Source organism: Thalassophryne amazonica, chromosome 20, assembly GCF_902500255.1.
Source record: "Thalassophryne amazonica chromosome 20, fThaAma1.1, whole genome shotgun sequence".
In the NCBI taxonomy this organism is placed as follows: domain Eukaryota; kingdom Metazoa; phylum Chordata; class Actinopteri; order Batrachoidiformes; family Batrachoididae; genus Thalassophryne; species Thalassophryne amazonica.
In genome coordinates, this window is record NC_047122.1 from 40,025,354 (window position 1) to 40,048,343 (window position 22,990).

At 41.9% G+C, this 22,990-nt stretch overlaps 2 long non-coding RNA genes across 3 annotated transcripts in view; one reads left to right on the forward strand and one right to left on the reverse strand.

The window, feature by feature from the left end:
• The window catches only part of LOC117502194, a 147,077-nt gene that overhangs the window by 18,552 nt on the left and 105,535 nt on the right, over positions 1 to 22,990 (forward strand). The gene's annotated exons all lie outside the window — the stretch shown is intronic.
• LOC117502195 lies at positions 14,040 to 15,891 on the reverse strand. The gene is made up of 3 exons (XR_004558221.1): positions 15,882 to 15,891; positions 15,418 to 15,419; positions 14,040 to 14,136 (listed from the first exon to the last, which is right to left on the reverse strand). It is a non-coding gene; the product is annotated as an uncharacterized LOC117502195 (long non-coding RNA).

A 22,990-nucleotide genomic window follows, 5' to 3' on the forward strand; every position in this document is an offset into this window, starting at 1 on the left:
CTTTCCTCACAGCAGTTAAGGGTGCTAAATCAGCATATTTAAAGGCATTACATTGTGTTCCAGTAGTTTATTGTAATACTGGTGTCACGTATACTGCAGAAAATTCTTTGAGCTAAAATGAGTCGGTTGACTTTGAGAAATAAGACAACCTCTTCATTCAGTCTAATTTTGCGCTCTCTTTTGATATCTCCTCAAATGTTTGGGGTGGGGGGTATAAATACAATAGGAATCACCATGTCTGTCTGTCACTATTGTTATTATTGTTACTGTACATGCTGGTGGTAATTGGTTGTGTGTGTGTCTGTCTGTCTGTCTGTCTGACTGTGAACAGAATAGCTAAAAACATGGCTGGACGGATTTTCAGCTGAGTGGAAATATGACTTGAGCTTCTATCTCGAGATGATTAACTTTTGGAGAGGATTGAACAAAGGTTGAGGTAATCAAAAACATGATGGGAAAAATATCTTCAGCTATATCTTTGCAATTAACAGTTGTAGAGAGATGATCTAAAGTTCCTATTGATCAGCAAAAAACTTGGTAACATGAACTATGGAACATGGATGTATCCCAGTGTGCAGTGCATGCAGGGTTTGCTGTAGTCCTTTGATGCTTAATATTATTGTTATTAGAGGGAGCGTTGGTATTGTAAAATGCACTTAACCTTCACCTATGCTGTTATGACTGTCCATGAATTTGACTGTGTTCATGGACAAGACTTGACCAAGACAAGACCACGTGGAGAATTGGATTTCCAAGATTGTCGTAGGGCCAAGGGTGCAATTTAGAACTAGAAATGGGGGGGGCAAAGTGCGAGGCCCACAGGGCCGAAGCCCGTAGGCCGGGGGTCTGGGGCCGCTTTAGTCCCCCAGAAGCCAATGGTTTCTAGATAAGCTCAGATGCATTCTGAGCATCCAGAACAGTAATTTTAATGTTTTGAGAAGATCATAAAGTGGACACCATTTGACTTATGCAATTTGAAACTGTGGCTATAAATACTTTATTCTGAGAATAGCCAGCATTGATTTTATTAACATCCTGGTGTAAATAAGGTATCACCACATGTGTAGAACTCAAAAAGAATGATAGGTTGAGTTTTCATTAAAAAAACAACTGCAATGTGGTAAAATGTATTCAGACATATGAAAGAAAAGGCTCTTAATTAACTATCGCATACTGTATGTTTTTTCTCAAGAATTGTTTTTGCATAAGTTTGAAAAAACAACAGCTCATAAGTTTAGGATAAATTACTTATCATGAATTTAATTTTCGAAGTGGCACTAATGACAACACTCATACTGAACATAATTTCGCTTACATAGACTGATTTTGGAGATCAAGCAATAATTGCAGATGGGCTTTCTGAGGTCCCAGATAGCTTTTCTGATATCCTTTTCTAACTTTCAGAATTTAGTAAATTAGCATATGGTCCTCTCAATCCCATCGTCACGTCTTCCGAAGAAGAAGCAGAGACTGGGGACTCAGAGGTGGACTCATCCATTACCCAGGCCGAAGTCACCGAGGTGGTTAGAAAGCTCCTTGGTGGCAAGGCTCCTGGGGTGGATGAAGTCCGTCCTGAGTACCTTAAGTCTCTGGATGTTGTGGGGCTGTCTTGGCTGACACGCCTCTGCAACATCGCGTGGTGATCGGGGACAGTGCCGCTGGATTGGCAGACCGGGGTGGTGGTCCCTCTGTTTAAGAAGGGGGATCGGAGGGTGTGTTCCAACTATAGGGGGCCCACACTCCTCAGCCTCCCCAGTAAGGTCTATTCCAGAGTACTGGAGAGGAGAATTCGACCGATGGTCAAACCTCGGATTCAGGAGGAGCAGTGTGGTTTTCGTCCTGGTCGCGGCACACTGGACCAGCTCTACACACTCCATCGGGTGCTCGAGGGTTCATGGGAGTTCGCCCAACCAGTCCACATGTGTTTTGTGGATCTGGAGAAGGCGTTCGACTGTGTCCCTCGGGGCGTCCTGTGGGGAGTGCTCCGGGAGTACGGGGTCCGGGGTCCTTTGCTAAGGGCTATTTGGTCCCTGTATGACCGCAGCAGGAGTTTGGTTCGCATTGCCGGTAGTAAGTCAAACCTGTTTCCAGTGCACGTTGGCCTCCGCCAGGGCTGCCCTTTGTCACCGGTTCTATTTATTATTTTTATGGACAGAATTTCTAGGCGCAGCCAGGGTGTAGAGGGGGTCTGGTTTGGGAACCACAGAATCTCGTCTCTGCTGTTTGCAGACAATGTGGTTCTGTTGGCTTCGTCAAATCAGGACCTTCAGCGTGCACTGGGGCGGTTTGCAGCCGAGTGTGAAGCGTCCGGGATGAAAATTAGCACCTCCAAATCCGAGGCCATGGTTCTCGACCGGAAAAAGGTGCTTTGCCCTCTTCAGGGCAGTGGAGTGTCCTTGCCTCAAGTGGAGGAGTTTAAGTATCTCGGGGTCTTGTTCACGAGTGAGGGACGGATGGAGCGTGAGATCGATAGACGGATAGGTGCAGCATCTGCAGTGATGCAGTCGCTGTATCGGACCGTCGTGGTGAAGAGAGAGCTGAGTAGGAGGCAAAGCTCTCGATTTACCGATCGATCTACGTTCCGATCCTCACCTATGGTCATGAGATTTGGCTCATGACCGAAAGAACGAGATCGCGAGTACAAGCGGCCGAGATGAGTTTCCTCCACAGGGTGGCTGGGGCTGAGGCTCGGTCACTCGGGAGGAGCTCGGAGTCGAGCCGCTGCTCCTCCACGTCGAAAGGAGTCAGTTGAGGTGGCTCGTGCATCTTTTCCGGATGCCCCCTGGACGCCTCGCTGGAGAGGTGTTCCGGGCACGTCCCACTGGGAGGAAGCCCCGGGGAAGGCCCAGAACATGCTGGAGGGACTACATCTCTCGGCTGGTTTGGGAACGCCTTGGGGTTCCCCCGGAGGAGCTGGGGGAGGTGTGTTGGATCGGGAGGTCTGGGCGGCTTTGCTTGAGCTGCTGCCCCCGCGACCCGACTCCGGATAAAGCGGAAGAAAATGGATGGATGGATGGAGCATATGGTCTGTTGATAACTTATGTGTAGACACTAGTCCCTAGAGGCAACTATTTTTGGTTTCAAATCTGGGCAAATGCAGTCCCAGAAAATTCAGAATGTGACAAACAAGAAACAGGTGTTGTAAACAAGTCAGTGCTGCTTAAAATACAAACTTGCAGAAACAAAGATACTATTCTGACATGGTTTGCACATAAGACTGGCATAGCCTGTTTCAAGTTCACACATATATGTCAGAAGGTGGGGGGGGGGGGGGACATACCATATTCTGTCCCCCCTGGTTGAAAAGGTTGGGGGGACATGTCCCCCCTATCCCCCACCAAATTGCGCCCATGCGTAGGGCCATGAGTCTTGTAATCCCAACTTCCTTGAAACCATTTTCTGGAGTTCAGTGAACCTTCACATAGTGGCAGAACACCATACGAAGGAAAATAATTCTGATGTCTTCAAGGAGAGCTAATTAGAACCTTGTTGTTTATTTCATACATCATATGATCTTGTGTTTGTCAGTGCGACTCCTCCTGAATCAGTTGATGGATTTGCATAATGTTTGAAACTGGGAATTCTCTGTATAGTACTAAAATCTATATTCAAACCTGATTTTTACTAGCTATTGTATAAAGTAAAACAAAACATCAAAATCCACAAAAATTCTTTAAGTTAGAGATAATCTCCGAACTCACAGTTGAGTTATGGATACAGATTCATTGAAATGACTAGAATCACGATCATGGATAAATAATATTTTTTCCCTTTTTGGGGGCGTGGGGCGATCAGTAAGTCTTTTCTCTAGTAGGGGAAGTCTTCTGGCAGCACTGATAGTCTGTCAAGCAGGAAGATTTTACCTTTAAAAGATCAGATAAGCAATTTTTCAGGGTCGCCATCACTTTTCTCAAAAATAGGTGAAAGCCTTCTTGCTCAAAATGTGCTTGTGCATATTAGATAGTGTGTGAGAGTGCCATGTGTGTGTGTGTGTATGGAGAGATGGATGGTGGAAGGGGGAGGTCGGTTCTTTTTGAAATGGAAATAAAGGGGTACACATCTGGGGGTCCTCAAGACTTTTGAGGGGGGGATAAGACAGTGGGTGTTAGAGTAGTATGGTGTGGGTTTTTGAGAAGAGTGGACAGAGAAGAGGAACACCTAGTGTGTCTGTTATTGGGATGTGGGACATAACGGAAGGAACGGATAAAGGGCAGGTCTCTGTGGTTGGAGTTGGATAGAAGGAAAGAACATCGAGAACATTGAAGGGTGATTTTCAAAACAAGTGTAAATGGAAAAGACACACAAAGAAGACTGGGTTTCTAAAGTGTAAGTATAATGTTTTGGGAGCGATGGATGCGAGGAAGGTAGTCTGAGGAGGGAATTTGCATCAAGTAAGGGAGGAGGTGGAAAAGTGGGGAGAGAAGAAGGGGCAAAAGATCACTGGCTATAGTAGAAAACTTTACGGCTGACAGTTAAATTTACTTCTTCGCTGCATGTGAATGTGATTGTGTGTGGAGCGTGGTGGAAGGGCACAGCGGGGGGCATACGTTTGTTCCGCGACATGGCTTTTGGGCTTTTTAGTGCTTCACACACAAATTCTCTTCTTCTTTCGAGGCTGATCTCACCGAGCTATCACAACCTGTCTCTTTTCTCAAGGAGTCAGCTAAGTGTTGTTTTGACATCAAATACATTAGATTGAATTCCCATCTCATACAGAACCTCGCCAAAGCAGGTCAGATGACACATTCAGATCAGCCGCATCGGTGTGTTGTTGTGAAAGGGGCATCTACTGTATCTGTTCTCTCTCTCTGCCACTCCCTGTGCTGTCTTCATTTTTCAGTTCTTTGGAGGTCTATAACTTAAAACGTAATGAAGATATGCTTTCAGATACCTGAGATGTCCTATTGCCTTTCAAGATTTAAACATAACCTCAGGGGATGTGACTGAGATCCACTTATCTCAGCAGTGACGTTCATGTCTCTGGGTCCTCAGCCTTTGAGATCGAGACACGCCTGGGAAGAGCTCAAGGAGTCTTGACGTCACTGGACACAGGTGTTTGGTAATGCTGATACCTTTGCATGAGAACAAAGTTTCCACCTGTTTAGGGTCCTCGTGCTTCCTGTCTTACTGTGTGGTTGTGAGACTTGGATGCTGAGTCCGGTGGCTTGAGGTGATTACTGGATGTCTTTGGTACTCGTTATCTTCAGAGAATTCTTGTGCACCATTGAAATTACTTTCTGACTAATGAGTGGTTAGTTAGGGAGACTACGATGAGGATTACTTGCATTGTGAGGGAATGTCAACTGCAACATTTTGGTCATGTGATGCACCATGTGTGTAATCCAGCACGCTGGTGTCTCACTGTATAGGAGCCCAGTAACTGCTCGAGGACAAGCAGACACATACGTATTATAGTACTTCAAGGAAATGGGTAGTAGAGTGGCGGTCTTCCTGGGTAGTTGGCATTTGGAACTTAAGGCGGTGGTGAATGCACCTGAACCTGACCAGACTCCAAAATGAAATGCTGACTGTCTTGTGTGTGCATTCTCTCTATATGCTGTGACATAGTTATTTATAGATGCACCTGCGAGATGATGCACTGCTCTGTGCAGTTGCGGTGCCTGGAAACTTTGAAAAAGCATTGTGGCCTTTTTTTACATGTTGCACGACTGTTGTTGTGGTTTTACTGCGTCGGCGGTGATACCAGTGGTTATTGTAATTTGCAGTCAAATTGAATCTGGAATGCACACAGAAAGAGTGCACAAAATGAATGCAGGACACGTGTCATGTGATGCCGGTGGTTATGTGGTTATCAATAAGGTTTGTGCTCCTAAATTATTTTTTAAAGCAAGTGAAGATAAGAAGTCGTATATAGATGTCAGAACTGTTCTTTTATGACTGCGGTGAAGTAGTGTTCAATACACTTTTTGGCAGTGAATTCACAATATTTCAAAAATCTGGAGAAAATGCTTTTAATATACATTATTTTGCTTTATTGTGCTTTCATTTATTATTGATCCGACACAGTTCTCCTAATGTGCTGCCAACAACACCAAGTCCACATATACCAGTTAATTTAGTTAATTAACTCTGTTGATCAGTTCAATTCAAATCAATTATTTATGTACGTTCATTAGGATTTGTTATTGATTCAAAGGTGGAGCTGGGCGATTAATTGAATTTTGATTTCAGTTACAATTTCAGCTTCCAGTGACTGATATAATGTAATTGAGATTTCTCTGCATTGCGTTTGACAACAGAGTTTTTCTTTTGCCGTGTTTGAAAATTTAAGCGTCAACCTCGTGTGTGTGTATGTGTGTGTGTGTGTGTGTGTGCGTGCGTGTGTACATGCATGCGTGTGGGTGCAGAAGGCTATGAACAGCCTTTTTAAGGCTACTGGGTGTTTCAGTGGCATGAAATGATCTTAAAATAATGTCAACAATAATATTGTGATGTTATTGATTGCACCTGTATTTTCTTTGAGTAAAGTTTTATTATGATTTAATTTGTATATTAGCAGATATTGATAGCATGGTGATAGTAACTCATTGATGGTGCCATGGTTGCTCCCAAACTACTCAAAGCTCCACCCAGTCCAAAAAATGTGTTAATCACGCAAACCAAAGTTAGCCGTTAGCCTGAACCTATTGCATTAGGTATTAGCATGGGTGGTGGCCAAGTGGTTAGTGCACTTGGTTTCGGTGCGGAAGGCTCCCGGTTCACATCCCATCCCTGACACATTTCTCCATGTAATGTGGAGTTGCCAGTTCAACATGCAGATCCACCTTGGATTTGCTGTGGTGACCCTGAGTGCAAACAAGTATAATGTACTAGGTGGTGGTTAATTAAGTGCGCTTGCTTCCAGTGAGGAAGGTTCCCGGTTCAGAACCCACCCCTGGCCATTCTTCATGTTGCGTCAGTAAGGACAGCTGGCGTAAATCTTGTGTTGCCCCAGCATAACCAGCTGTAAATGTGTAGCACTGTAGGCTGGGGAAGTGAACCACGATGGACTGGCATCCCATTCAGGGGGTGTTATAGGCGCTCATGACTTCACAGTATGTGATTTAGCATGAGGACATGAGGGCTTGTATTGGATTTCTTACCATAAAAAGATAAATAGTTAGTTTAACCTTAAGAAAACAGTATGTTTGTTGTGGAGGCAGTCACATTATAAAAGAATTTCATCATGGATGTTAATGCCTATTGGACACTGTCAGCGTCATGTAGTTGAAGCTGACACTGACAAATGTGAACCTAAATTTTCATTGGTGAAGTAATTTGCTCTGCCTTACGTTGTCTGATAGTGCTGCATTCGGTTTACTTTTAAATACAAATCCAGTTTTGAGTGGACCGCAGGCTTGTGCTGACATCACTCCCACTGTTGCTTCCCGATGGTGTTCAACGGGCCGACGCTGCTTCACTTGGCCAAAGCGCACATAGAAGGGCTCTGGAAAGGAATATAAAGTCAACATTGTGGCTTGAAAATGTTCCGCTGTGTGTCTGCATACGTGCGTTTGCGTTATAAGATTGTCCAGACATTTTTCCCGTCGGGCTGAGCACTTGCAAGAAACGTCCTATTCTCCAGTAGTGGAAAGTGTGTACATGAGCAAGTGTTGAGCTGAGCATAGTGTGTGCGCGGTTTTGGGTGTCAGCGTGTTCTATCCGTGGATGAGACACTGTGTGCATGTATGTGAGAGACTGATGTAATGTTTGAGCTTATCCAGACAGAGACAGACCAAATGATGACAGTTGCACACAAACACACACGGCACTGTGTGCATGTGTGTGCATGGCAGAATAATCAGGTGGTAAGGTGTGGATGCATTTCTGGCAGAAGTGTAGTTTGTTTTCCGTATTTTTTTAAGGGAAAAGACAGCAAGGCAAAAGTCAACAATCAACATGTTGATTTATGCTGCTACCAGTTCCTTCCATTACGCCTACAACTAGTACTGAAGCAGAGTTTGTTCTCCATTATTTTGATGTATGGGAGTCCAGGCTGTAGAGAGCAAGGTCAAAATCAACAGTCATTTGTTGATTTATGCAACCCCCAGCTTCCTGTTGCTATCGTACATCAAGGTGGAACCTTAATACCGTCCACCAGGCAAATACAGAAAACGTCTTGTCTGCGGTTGGTAAGTTTATCCCCTGTACCGGCCGTACTGGGCAGTTAGCCAATCACCATCTCTCTATTTTTTTTTCCAGAGGGAAAATGCTGATAACTTGCAAACCTTCGAGATTTACTTGCTGCTGTGTCCAGCATACCGAAAAGTTATTTGCATTAGCCTTACAGTGTTGTTCCATTATCCAAGTCAGGGCAGTAGGGCTAAAAGGAATCCTTGAAGAACCCAACCAACACCAACAAAATTGTCAAGACAGTTTTTCAGGGTCAGATATTTGATTAATCAATCAGCCTATTTCCCACAGCAGGAACTTGTTTGGTATTTTAAGGGTTCTGAGAGCTTTGCATGTTTTTCCACCGCAAGGATGCTCCTGAAATGCAAATGATTTTCTCGGGGGGGATTCTTTCAGAAGCAAGATGAGTCCCTGGTGTGTAGTAGTATTTCTGAGTGGCCCTGAAAAAGCATTGGACGGAGCTCTCCGCTGATTGGTTATTAAGTGACTCTGGAGAAGACGACAGCAATAAGTATCAAGCTAGACTAGCGAAACGAGAGCAAGAGAAGAAAAAACGAAATAGAATATGGACAGCAGAAGGCAATGGAGGGGCTGATGAGGAGGACCAGACGTTGTTGGCTTTCTCCTTGATGGACGAGGTCCGGTGAGGATTCGATTCCTTGAGCAGGAATAAGAAAATCTGTGTTGTGACTGGTCCTGCAATAGACTGATGTGTCCTGTCCAGGGTGTACCTGGCCTTATGCCGTACGTCTGCTTGGATAGGCTCCAGCCCCTCTGTGACCCTTGATTGGAGTAAGCGGCTATAAAAAAAAAAGAATGAATTAATGAATGAACGTTGCATCTGAAACTGCTGCACAGTTAGACATCACTGCATAAATACACTCAACAAAAATATAAATGCAACACTTTTGGTTTTGCTCCCATTTTGTATGAGATGAACTCAAAGATCTAAAACTTTTTCCACATACACAATATCACCATTTCCCTCAAATATTGTTCACAAACCAGTCTAAATCTGTGATAGTGTGCACTTCTCCTTTGCTGAGATAATCCATCCACCTCACAGGTGTGCCATATCAAGATGCTGATTAGACACCATTATTAGGTGCACAGGTGTACCTTTAGACTGTCCACAACAAAGGCCACTCTGAAAGGTGCAGTTTGTTTTATTGGGGGGGGATACCAGTCAGTATCTGGTGTGACCACCATTTGCCTCATGCAGTGCAACACATCTGCTTCGCATAGAGTTGATCAGGTTGTCAATTGTGGCCTGTGGAATGTTGGTCCACTTCTCTTCATGGCTGTGCGAAGTTGCTGGATATTGGCAGGAACTGGTACACACTGTCATATACGCTGGTCCAGAGCATCCCAAACATGCTCAATGGGTGACATGTCCGGTGAGTATGCTGGCCATGCAAAAACTGGGACATTTGTTGTGAAAGTGTAGTGACATGGACCCACAACAGGGGGCGCAAATGAACGGTCAATAGATGCGCCAAAAAATAACAATTTAATGTTGTGAAGGTGCACAACGAACATACAGACAATCTCAGAATATGATTACAGTCAATCCACAAAGGTGACGTGTGGGCAGGCTCGAGGATAGAAGACATCTGTCCTGAGAAGAGCCGGAACCACACGATTTCCGCCGCCACCCGAACCTGGTGAATACTGGAGCCGCCAAGTCCCGAATTCCAGGTGATCACCGTCCCTGACTTGTCGGATCTGGTACTGCTGGCGAAGAACAAAGGACAGTCACGTGTGGGTGTGTGTCACCCCGTAACAACAATGGTGGAATGCCACCTCCACCTCTCACTCAATATTCTGTAGAGTACCGCAGTGATTTCCTCAGGGAAAAAGAGTGGCCGTCCTGCACTCACTCAGCTTCCACAGAAAGAGGAACCGGTACTCCTGCAAACACTCACATATACAGATATATTGCAAAAACACAAACGGCTGAGTCCTATTACCTCCAAAGAAGTACGATATCTCGGCAATGAGGTGGAGATGACGTCTGGTCTTTATTGAGTGAGATGATGTAGAGTAGATGGGTGACAGCTGTCAAGAGATAATGAGTGACAGCTGTCACCCCCGGCTGTGTCCGTGGCGGCAGCGACCCTCTCATGCCTGAAGCCCCACTTCAGGCAGGGCGCCCACTGGTGGTGGGCCAGCAGTACCTCCTCTTCTGGCGGCCCACACAACAAACATTTTCGGCTTCCAAGAATTGTGTACAGATCCTTGCAACCATGGGGGCCGTGCATTATCCTGCTGCAACATGAGGTGATGTTCTTGGATGTATGGCACAACAATGGGCCTCAGGATCTCATCACGGTATCTCTGTGCATTCAAAAATGCCATCAATAAATGCACCTGTGTTCTTCGTCCATAACAAGATCCTGCCCATACCATAACCCCACCGCCACCATGGGCCACTCGATCCACAACATTGACATCAGAAAACCGCTCACCCACACGACGCCACACACGCTGTCTGCCATCTGCCCTGAACAGTGTGAACCGGGATTCATCCGTGAAGAGAACACCTCTGCAACGTGCCAAACGCCAGCGAATGTGAGCATTTGCCCACTCAAGTCGGTCACGAAGACGAACTGGAGTCAGGTCGAGACCCTGATGAGGACGACGAGCATGCAGATGAGCTTCCCTGAGACGGTTTCTGACAGTTTGTGCAGAAATTCTTTGGTTATGCAAACCGATTGCTTCAGCAGCTGTCCGAGTGGCTGGTCTCAGACGATCTTGGAGGTGAACATGCTGGATGTGGAGGTCCTGGGCTGGTGTGGTTACACGTGGTCTGTGGTTGTGAGGCTGGTTGGATGTACTGCCAAATTCTCTGAAACGCCTTTGGAGACGGCTTATGGTAGAGGAATGAACATTCAATACACGAGCAACAGCTCTGGTTGACATTCCTGCTGTCAGCATGCCAATTGCACGCTCCCTCAAATCTTGCGACATCTGTGGCATTGTGCTGTGTGATAAAACTGCACCTTTCAGAGTGGCCTTTTATTGTGGGCAGTCTAAGGCACACCTGTGCACTAATCATGGTGTCTAATCAGCATCTTGATATGGCACACCTGTGAGGTGAGATGGATTATCTCAACAAAGGAGAAGTGCTCACTATCACAGATTTAGACTGGTTTATGAACAATATTTGAGGGAAATGGTGATATTGTGTATGTGGAAAAAGTTTTAGATCTTTGAGTTCATCTCATATAAAATGGGAGCAAAACCAAAAGTGTTGCGTTTATATTTTTGTTGAGTGTAGCTGCATGAGCCTTTTGAGGCTTCACAATGGAGACATGATGGCTGAAAAGATCAGTTTTGATCATTCCTGAAAACCTTCGTTTAATTTTGGAAGTACGTCAAGTTCTTGTGGTGGAAACGGACCAAATGAAACTACTGTGAACCAGTTACTACTGAACACAAACAAACAAACAAACAAACAAACAACACACTAGCCAACTAAGAAATGTCATCCAGCAAATATCATTGGAATGAGTTTTTATGACTTACAAAACAAGATAAATCAAAAATGCCTGTAGAAGCTGCTCAAACTGCATGTTCAGTGCAGTCCTCTGATCTGTTGGCACCCTTGATATGTTTTCAAGAAACAGTCAAGATGTAACCAATGTCAGAACATACTGCACCGTAGGATGAACACTAGACATGTGGTTTATACTTTTCTACTTTTCTTACAGAAACTGCCCATTTCTACATTCTTGTTTTCTTGCACTTATATAAATCGTTTTAGACTCACTCTCTAGTTTATTTCGTTGACTAAACAGAAGAAAATTATACTTGTAAAGATGCTCTGATTTATTTTTCATGAAACGGCAGGAACTGATAGGAGGTCAAGTTGTTTAGAAGGCGTCACAAATTAGGCCTAAATACACCCCTCTGAGAAAGATGTGGGTTCATAAATTTACACTGATAAGCATGAAGATAAAGGAATTACTTCCTGGAATGTGGTAACGTGTCAGTTACTCAAATATGGACCTGTGTCAGAAACTTAAGCTTTGGGCGTTCCAGTGAAGAGAGTAACCACTCCCTCGGTGTTAATCTGCCATTAAACAGGTAACTGATCTGGTTTGTCAAGGTTACTATCTGATGTGATTTACCTTGTCAACAAACCCTGCACAGTGTTCTCCATTTACGTACCATTTGGCTGTTATTTGGTATATTATATATACTTGGACATTAGAGATTTCCCAACTAACAGAATCAGCCTCTGTCATTTTGCAGGGAACAGCTGATGAATTCTTTTCTGTTCCTGCATGTTTGGAATGAGAGCAGTGAAAATTCTGTTAATCAGCTGTTAACCATAACAAGCACATCATGCAGCACTATTACATCATTAAAATATTGTGCACAGTGCCTATTAAAAAAGGTCCTTGGGTTTTTGCGTGTTCTTTTTTAATGGCATAAAACGCCATATAGGATTCTATATGCAAAACGTTCTTTAATCTTAAAATGAAAGGAAACTTCTTTAACGATCTAAATTAAATTCAGATCTTAAACACAAAATACTGAATTGCATACGTATGCATACCTTTTAATAGAACAAAAATAACCACTTCCATCCTTTAAAAACAAGAAAAAGACTGGCAGTACATGAAAGATGTGAGTGAGGGAAGCCACCAAACTGCTCATGACAACTTTGAAGCAGGAGTTACAAGCTCTGCTGGCTGTAATTAGAGAGGGAGATTGGTTCCTGTCACAGCTTTATGACACAGAGAAAGACATTGTTAAAACAAAATAGACATAAAAACTCTAGAGTGAAGATTTTGTTATGTAAAAGGCTGTGCAATGTTATACAAGCCATTATTTCTTGTGTATTTTTGACATTTTTTTTCCATTAAGATCTTGTGGAGATGTTGTCATTGTGATTATAAAGAGCATAATTTGAGTTGAATAGCCCCCAGTTTATGATTGCATTTTATACAATCGTTACACATTAGGATGCTTTTAAATTTTTTCCACCAACCTAAAAAAAAAAGAAAAAGAAAACATTTGAAAGAAAATTAAATGAATTAAAAATTAATTAATAATTAAAAGTCATCTTAAATGGCTAGAGTTGTGACTTACTCATGACTCATTCTCACTTGCATGTTCTTTTTTGTTTTGGCATTTTGCACAATGGTTCAAGGTGTACCAGCTTCTGAGCTGGCTGCATCACCATTGCACTGAACCAACAAGGTGAGTAGATCAAACTTCATTTTTTGGTTTATAGAGCATGGAGTGCATTTAATAATTGGTAAAACATTTACAATGGTACATGCTGTCAAATGCACAGAAATGCAGGTTCATGTTGGCATGGTAGATACAGGATTTCCACTAAAGTTATTCTTTATTTTAACATTGAATTCAAATATATCAGCCAAGTCGAATTCATTATGAGACGTTACCACTTACTGTCAGGTTACTCCTCAACCATTGACTTATCTCAGCAGTGACATTTATGTCTCTGCACAGTAAAATCACCAGTGGTAGATTAACACTGCCAGTAAACATATGGTCCCACTCTGACCAGAGTAGGACCGTATGTACACTGGCAGTGTTAATTTAACACAGACAGTGTTAGTTTTACACTGATGATTTTACTGTGTAGGTCCTCAGCCTTTGAGATTGACAAATGTGTGGGAAGAGATCACGGGGTACTGAGGTACCTGGACAGAGGTTTTATTGATCCCGATACCTTAACAGGTGAATGAAGGTCCAGGACATTTTAGTGTCCTAAGGGTTCTTATTGTATTTTTTGTTAGATTTTGACACTAACCAGTGGCCTCATGCGAAAGACTGGATGTCTTTATCTTTGAGTTCCACTGGACTGACTTTGTGTCAAATGAATGGTTTCTCATGGAGACTCTGTTGATGTGTACCGCGTGGGTTATGAGGCAAGGTCATCTATGACATTTTGACCACATGGTGCATTTCTCTGTGCATGATCGAGCAAACAAGTTCCTCAGTGTTGAGGACCTCAACTGTTGTCTGCCTGGGTGGTTGCCATCCAGTTCCCAAGGCGGTTCCATACTGTGTTGGATACATCAACACATGTCACCAGTGCTTCCTCCAAAAACCGACCTGACCTGACCTGACCTGACCTTCTCCACTGGGAACTATCACTTTCGTATTTTCTGGCCACAGGATCAAAAAAAGTGATTGTTTCTGGTTTTCTTATCTCTCCTGTCATAATTCATTACAGAAAGTTGTTCAACACCTGTTGCTATCAGTTGCTACTTGTTTCAGCTTCATCATTTCAAATTCAGGGTGTTTTTTTAAACAGTTTGGTGGCTTTAGGTAATTTTAATGTCTTTAAAGGAGGAATGGGGAAGAGTTTGCTCTCTTTTGTTTGTTGCCTTGCCTCTTATTCAACTTTTGATGTTGCATGTTGTACCTTTTGATGATTCAACAACCAAAAATGAGATGATTAACTTTTCTTCTTGGGGAAATTCCAGGGGAAATTGATTTAATTTGAGTTCTCAGGATCTTCTCATTCTGGCGACATCCCAATATGATCCCCTTTGCAAAATTATCACCTTAGAAACACATCATATCACTGAAGCCAGAGCTATTTTTAACACTTTTGTTTTCTGGTTCAGTAGTTTGTGAATATTCTACATAATTCTACGTAATACATAATTTTGCATCATTTCACATAATGGATGTATTGTGGGGGTAGTGTGTCATTCCACTCCTACTATTCCACATGGCACCGGTCTACTATGAATGCCCACGATCCAAAAAGCACAAAAATGGGATGAAATGGCTTAATCCAGCTTCCTCTTAAAGGCTGTCTGGCTTATAAAGGGCAGACCTGGCTACTGGTTGGTTTAAAGAGTGCAGACCTGGCAACCCGCCTGAAAACGAAAGAAAGGAGCTGCACCCTCGGCCAGATGTGCTCAAACACCGCAAAAAAAACCGCTGCTTCCGCTTCAAATTTTTTACCCTGACGGAGCGCGATCAAACAAGTTTCAAGCTGTACTCACTATGAATACACCATTTAAAGAAGTTCTAACATGATTGAAGCTGTTAAGACTGTGAATACCCGGAAGTGGTAACCTATGTACTGTTAATGATTTTGAAAATTGGAGTGAAATTTTTGAACAGTTCAAAAATTGAATCCCAATTTAAAATCTGATGCTGATGACAGCCGTAATACTCCTATTGCAGAGAAATCGGGCGTGAAATTTTCAAGCTGTTCAAAATTTCATCCCGATTCGACAAATTGACATCATTACTCAGTCACTTTCAGGTGTTTGTAGTGTTAACAGCTTCAGTCATGTTCAAACATTTTAAACGGGATAGTCCTAGTGAGTATAGCTTGATACTTGTTTGATTGTGCTCCATCGGGGTAAAAATTTGAAGCATGAGCAGCGTTTGTTGCGCTTCTGGCTGAGAATCCACCTGAGCTCAGCTTTACTTTTATTTTTGAGCGGATTGCCAGGTATGCGCTTTATAAGCCAGCCAGTTGCCAGGTCTGCACTTTACAGGCCAGTGTGATAGGAGGCATGCTGGAGTAAGCCGTTCCATTCAATTTTTCCTCTTTTTATGGATCGTGGGGCATCATATTAGAATGGTGTCCTGTGGAATAGGGGTGTAACTACTATGTATGCCAAGTTTGTTCAAGATTGACAGAGATGGATCAAGAAGTTACTGCGATGCTTCAAAATGTGCCACATTTGCTATTCTGGATTAAATGAGAAGGAACGGCACTCTGTGGAATAGTCCCATACAAAGCCAAGTTTAGTGACAGATTTCCCCACTGGGTCTTCGGTATGATGGTGGAACAAATGGTGAGTGATCCTCCAAAGAGAAGGTCCCTGATTCAAATCCACTCTTGCCCCGCTCTCCATATACATCCAGAGTTGCACAATACATGTGCCAAATCAACACACATATACACCGTGTGTGCTGTGGTGGTCCTGAGCAAAATGGGAGGAGTTAGGGGAAAGCTAATGATTCCTCATATTTCTGCAGTTAGCATTTACATATTTGGCAACATCACAAAAGCTAATTCAAGGAGTTCGCTTGTGTTCCTGGTGTAGCCGTTTTGAAAAATACACTTAAAATAAAATCCTCAATTTGTCAAATAGTGTTTTTATCATTGTTGTTGAACCAGAGAATGTCTAAACCTGAAGCTAGAAATTTTAAAAGGTTTTCTATCTGTTAGTATAAATTAAAATTTGAATTAGCAGTTATGTTCAAGAGTAAGAACATTTTAGCTAGAAATTGTTTAAAAACATCCATAGATTGTAAAAGATTACATATAGCCAAACTGTGTCATAGTTAATGAAAGGTAAAGGACTTTTGAAATACTTTAAACTTGCTTCTCTGCTTGTTAGCTACTTTTATTTTTGCCTGTAGACCCTTTCCTGTTTTTTTTCAATATTTGTTAAAACCTTTGGCCATCACGCTTTGTGAACTTAATATGCAAACAATCGCAACAAACCGAGTAAACCTATAATCTTCATATGTAACTTTGAAATAAGAGAACATTGCGGTTTTCCCCATCTGTCCAAAGTGTAATTGGTGGAAAGTGGAACGACATTCTACATGACATGTGAAAACAAACCACTGCACATCAGAAGAAAAGCCTTTGTATGTTTTCATCTGCTGACCATTCTCTGTGTTTCTATTGATAAAAGATAAAGTTTTATTACAACATGCAAAATCACCATTGTGTACTGAAAATCAAAACACACAAAAAAATGGGTTGAATAATACATTTCAGATGGCGCGGTAGAGTTGAACGTGCAACAATGTGGCCTCTGTGCTCTAATAGTGGAACATGGAACTTAACTCTCTGTAAGAAGTAAAAACACGCTGAGACACATCAAAATGGCTGTTCAAAGACATTTATTTTGACTGGGTCAGGGGAACAATCACTGAAAGATCAGGAAGAAACAATTAGTTTTGTCACCATGTCAAACAAAACAGCGCTGGAAATGACGAGTCAAGAAACAACAAAAGATGGGAACAAGTCAAATGAAAAGAAAATGAATTTCGGCTCTGAGTGCAACGGCGTCGGCATGCGTGTACAAGCGTGTTACCGCTCCAACATCTGTGCACATGCACGTTCGTGTGTGTGTGTGTGTGAGAGAGAGAGTCAGTGAACTGCTCGTGTGTAATCGCGTACATCAGGCCGTCATGAATGGTGTGTTTGAGACAGAGCGGAGTGTGGAGTTCCTCGGGCTGGACCAAATTGGAAACAGAAAAACAAACATTCTCTAGGAGCACTTGCTCTCCTCCACCGCCGCCTTCCCCCGCGTCTGCCGGCTAGTGGCGTAGTCCAACCTGTCTGGGACAATGTAACGGTCTATAGTCGGACTGGACCACACACATTCGTGGAGGGGGTGGAAGGGGGTCGGAACTCGGGAGGCGGTGGCTGTGGCGGCGGGGGTGGGTGAGAGAGAGCTCAGCCATAGTGACAGTTAGCAAAATAGACAGCAGAAGCTTTTAAATGACAAGAGGGGTCTGTGATGAATGGATGAGAAAGACACAGAGAGACAGAGTAGAAGTTGATGGAGGGAATGCAAATCGTCTCATAAGTTATTGTGGAGAAAATGAAGAAAAATTTGGTGAAGGAGAAAAAACGGGCAGGGAAAGACAGTGAGTAAATGAGCAAGCAGCAGCTCGACTGAGTCAGAGTTCCACAGGGAAAATATTTAAAGTCACACTGAAGGAAAAGACCTCTCTTCTCTCACTCTCTCCTCTCACTTTTCTTGCAGTGCACCATTTGCTTGAAGAAAAAGATCTTGTTGTTTTTTTTTTTCAGCGCAAAAAGCTAAAGGTGTTATGCGTTCACTTGTGGAATAACCGGACTCACGTGTTGGCATATTCAGTGTTTGCACGTAATCCGCCGTGTGTACTGGAGCAGGAACGCAGCTGCTATTGTTAAAATGTGTGTTCATTATTGCACTGAACCCTCAGATGTTCCCATTGAGGACACTATAAATAAAGTGGGTGGAAATCATCAGTTGTTTTTTTCTTTTTGAGTTCTTTAAAAGCATCACTGTCTTCAGATGGGAGGGTTTTAAAATGACTCATAATTCCAGTAATGACTCAGAACGGGCTTTCATTTTCATGACAGCAAACTTTGTTTCTTTTCAAACGGCAAATATTCTTTTCAAATGAGCCTCTCCAGTTGTTACATGGCAGCTGTGTTAATGTATATTTGGAGGAAAAGGTTTATTACAACTATCTGATGTCATCTCTGTGGGTACGATGTGCACGCATATTTAGTACAGTTTGGCAGCTGTGTTAATGTATATTTGGAGGAAAAGGTTTATTACAACTATCTGATGTCATCTCTGTGGGTACGATGTGCACGCATATTTAGTACAGTTTGGATCAGTTGATTGCAAAGCCAAATCTCCTGAAAAAAGAAGTTTTACTGCACATTAATTTTTAAGGTTTGCAAGTTTTTGCCACCCGTTTTTTCTGTATAAATGAACAAAGGCTAAAACTTGAATTGAAGGTTTTCAGATGATTACTGGATTTCTAGATGCTGAGCATACATATGGCATGTTGTAACACTGACAGGCTTTTATTAAAGATACCCAGCATATGTTATGGTTAGCCCATGTGGTCACGCTAACCATTCCAACCAGTCAATGCTCACATTCATGTTTAAAACAAAGTTCACTGTTTTTTTCTCCCCCTTTTGACAATCATTGGTCCATTTCTCCTGCCGGAACTTGATCTACTTTGCAGATGTCATGAATTTTTGCAGGAACGGCCCCATAATTGGCCCTTTCAGCTGTTGTATCTCCATTGCAGTGAAGACCCACTGGGCTCATGCAGCTACGTATGCAGTGACGTAATAATTGGGTCAATTTTTGCCGCAACATAGATTCTTACTGCTCTTCGAGATCTTAAATCCTTGTTGGACCTCATCCACTGAGAAGAAAGCCAACAATGCCTGGATGTCCTTCTTGGTCCATCTGATGAATTTGCTATACATATTCTGTTTCAGTTTTATGACCCCTTTTCGTTTAACTAACCTGGCTTAGCACTCATTGTTATTGTCTTCTTCCACATGAGTCAACGAGCAATCAGTGTTCAGCCTGACCCAGTGGTTTTTCATGGCTGCTCAGAAGTCTCTCCTCCAGATCAGGGACTTATCTAATCCAGAAAACATCCCAAAATCACCTTTCAGTGGTGATCCCTGTGGTAGGGACGTGCAGAGGTGTTGGGTGCCAAAAAAATGCCCCACAAGTTCCTGATTTTGTTACATTAAAACAAATTTTTCACAGTCGAGCTTCTTAGTACTCAACTCATCTTTGCAGCGTACATTCTATGAAAGGAAAATGACCAAAAAGGAAATGAGTTGATATCAGGAGGGCAAATACTGCACATTTCAAAATTAACTCAAGCCATGAAAATTCAGTAAAGTATGTCTTCTATAATACATTCCAATTCTAAGGTAGAACTCTACTAGTGTATACTAAGGTATATCTAAATATCTAAAAAAAAGAATAGTAGAGTAGAGTAGAGCCACTTAGGTGCCTGGTCTTGAGAACCAGGGATGGTAGGTTGAAAAGCTTTTTATTCTATGGGAACTCTCCTTACCCACCCAAACGGCTCAAGAAAATGGACATCATGTATATAAGTGATATTTACGCAATAAGGGTAATAAACAACATATACAGGAAATATAGTTACTACATAATATTATAGGAGTTAGCTTCTAAAACCTAAATATTCATACAGGAGAAGATGTGTATGTGTATACCTAGTTTTTAGACTAGTAGTAAAATTAAATTATAGCTAGTAGGCTAAGCTATAAATATGGTTATTTATTATAGAAACAGAAGCTATGATGTAATATGTATTAGGTATCTATCTAAAGTTCACCCTGCTACCTTACTATAGGAAGACAAAATACATCTTCTATATGCTATCTAATGGAAACCCCAAACTGTTGATATTTATTAAAGAACCCATAAACTGAAGAATAATTAAAATCTACACCACATAAAATAAAAATGTAAATCACAAAAATAAGCTAACTATAGCTAGATGAGGTACCGTTAAATTAGCCGTTAATAAGCCAACTGTACCTTGCTAGCCAACAAGGTTAAACAAAGCGGTAACTAGTGTATAAAGTACGATATCGTAGTTTAACCCTACCGTACTTTAGAAAAACCCAGGTTTTTCTAAACTTACAACTGCACAGTGTAGTTGTTACTGCATTCTTGCATTTTGTGATCACTTACATTTAAATGGCTGGTAATATTATTAACTTATATTAACCAAGCTGGCCATATTTGTTCTTAAATATTGTTGCACTAACATAGAAAAAAACAGTTACGTTGTGAGCATATTACATTGCCATTTTGATTATATGTAATTTCTTTCAGGTTCTCTCTTTTTCCTCTGGGTTGCCACAGCAGATCTGAAATGGATCTTTATGTAGATTTGGCACAAGTTTTACGGTGGATGCCTTTCTTGTTGCAATTCCATATTAGCACATTGGAAAATGGGAATTGGAAAATTTTTATTTAAACATAAAGCGCTCTATGATTGGAACAGCCTTCCTTCCTCTGTCCGCTCTACAACCTCTTTGTCTATATTTAAAAGTGCCCTTCTACAACACCTTAAAAACATATGTAACTGTTTTTGATTCCGCTAGTCCATCACAATTCATTTTTTCATTTTGTATGGGTAGTACTAATGGGACAGTGTTAGAGCTTTGTGTGTTTGTGTGTGTGTGCAGACATGTTTGTGTGTAATTAAGTGTTTGTAGCTGTATTGTTGCTTCTGTTTGTATATTTTGTTATATATGTACTGCTGCATCTGTCTTGCCCATTGGATGTTTTGTTGTTATTATTGAAGACCCCCTCGAAAACGAGATGCTAAATCTCAAGGGGTTTATCCTTTCAAGTTAAATAAATAAATAAATACAAATTAGTGACTTGCCCCCAAAATAATCTGAAGTTTGAAGTTGAAGTTTATGTGGCCAAAGCCTCACTGAACCAGGTTTTTCTGGACCTATTTCAGCTCTCTTGAAGTCTGGCCTCACTGGCAGTAATGCATCTTTTAGCACTGTTCACTAAGGACAGAAATCATAAACTGAGCTGTGTCCAAAGAAAGGACAGTTTAATGTCCAGGTCGTCTGAATGACAAAGAACCTACTGCAGTAGCTTCAACTTCCAGATATACAACCCCTGGCAAAAATTATGGAATCACTGGCCTCAGAGGATGTTCATTCAGTTGTTTAATTTTGTAGAAAAAAAAGCAGATCACAGACATGACACAAAACTAAAGTCATTTCAAATGGCAACTTTCTGGCTTTAAGAAACGCTATAAGAAATCAAAAAAAACATTGTGGCAGTCAGTAACGGTTACTTTTTTAGACCAAGCAGAGGAAAAAATATGGAATCACTCAATTTTGAGGAAAAATTATGGAATCACCCTGTAAATTTTCATCCCCCAAATTAACACCTGCATCAATCAGATCTGCTCATTGACATTGACCCTATGCCATGACATTGACCCTATGTGTCTTTTTGCAAGGATGTTTTTGCAGTTTTTGCTCTATGGCAAGATGCATTATCATCTTGAAAAATGATTTCATCCCCAAACATCCTTTCAATTGTCCAAAATATCAACATAAACTTGTGCATTTATTGATGATGTAATGACAGCCATCTCCCCAGTGCCTTTACCTGACATGCAGCCCCATATCATCAATGACTGTGGAAATTTACATGTTCTCTTCAGGCAGTCATCTTTATAAATCTCATTGGAAAGGCACCAAACAAAAGTTCCAGCATCATCACCTTGCCCAATGCAGATTCGAGATTCATCACTGAATATGACTTTCATCCAGTCATCCACAGTCCACAGTTGCTTTTCCTTAGCCCATTGTAACCTTGTTTTTTTCTGTTTAGGTGTTAATGATGCCTTTCGTTTAGCTTTTCTGTATGTAAATCCCATTTCCTTTAGGCGGTTTCTTACAGTTCGGTCACAGACGTTGACTCCAGTTCCTCCCATTCGTTCCTCATTTGTTTTGTTGTACATTTTTCGATTTTTGAGACATATTGCTTTAAGTTTTCTGTCTTGACGCTTTGATGTCTTCCTTGGTCTACCAGTATTGTTTGCCTTTAACAACCTTCCCATGTTGTTTGTATTTGGTCCAGAGTTTAGACACAGCTGACTGTGAACAACCAACATCTTTTGCAACATTGCGTGATGATTACTCTCTTTAAGAGTTTGATAATCCTCTCCTTTGTTTCAATTGACATCTCTCGTGTTGGAGCCATGATTCATGTCAGTCCACTTGGTGCAACAGCTCTCCAAGGTGTGTTCATTCCTTTTTAGATGCAGACTAACGAGCAGATCTGATATGATGCAGGTGTTCGTTTTGGGGATGAAAATTTACAGGGTGATTCCATATTTTTTTCCTCTGCTTGGTCTAAAAAAGTAACCGTTACTGACTGCCACAATCTTTTTTTCTTGATTTCTTATAGTGTTTCTTAAAGCCAGAAAGTTGCCATTTGAAATGACTTTAGTTTTGTGTCATGTCTGTGATCTGCTTTTTTTCTACAAAATTAAACAACTGAATGAACATCCTCCGAGGCCGGTGATTCCATAATTTTTGTCAGGCGTTGTAGACACTCTCTCTCTCTCTCTCTCTCTCTCTCTGTCTCTGTGTGTGTGTGTGTGTGTGTGTGTCTGCACACACACATTTCAGATTGACCCAAGGAAAATGGCTTTGTATAAATACAGACTCGGATTTAGATTTGTGGTGAGAGGGCGAAAGAGAAGCAGGATGGATGGGAAAGAAGAAGAAGGGGTAGTGCGGCGAGAGAGGGAGGCGGGTGGAGTGATACAGAGA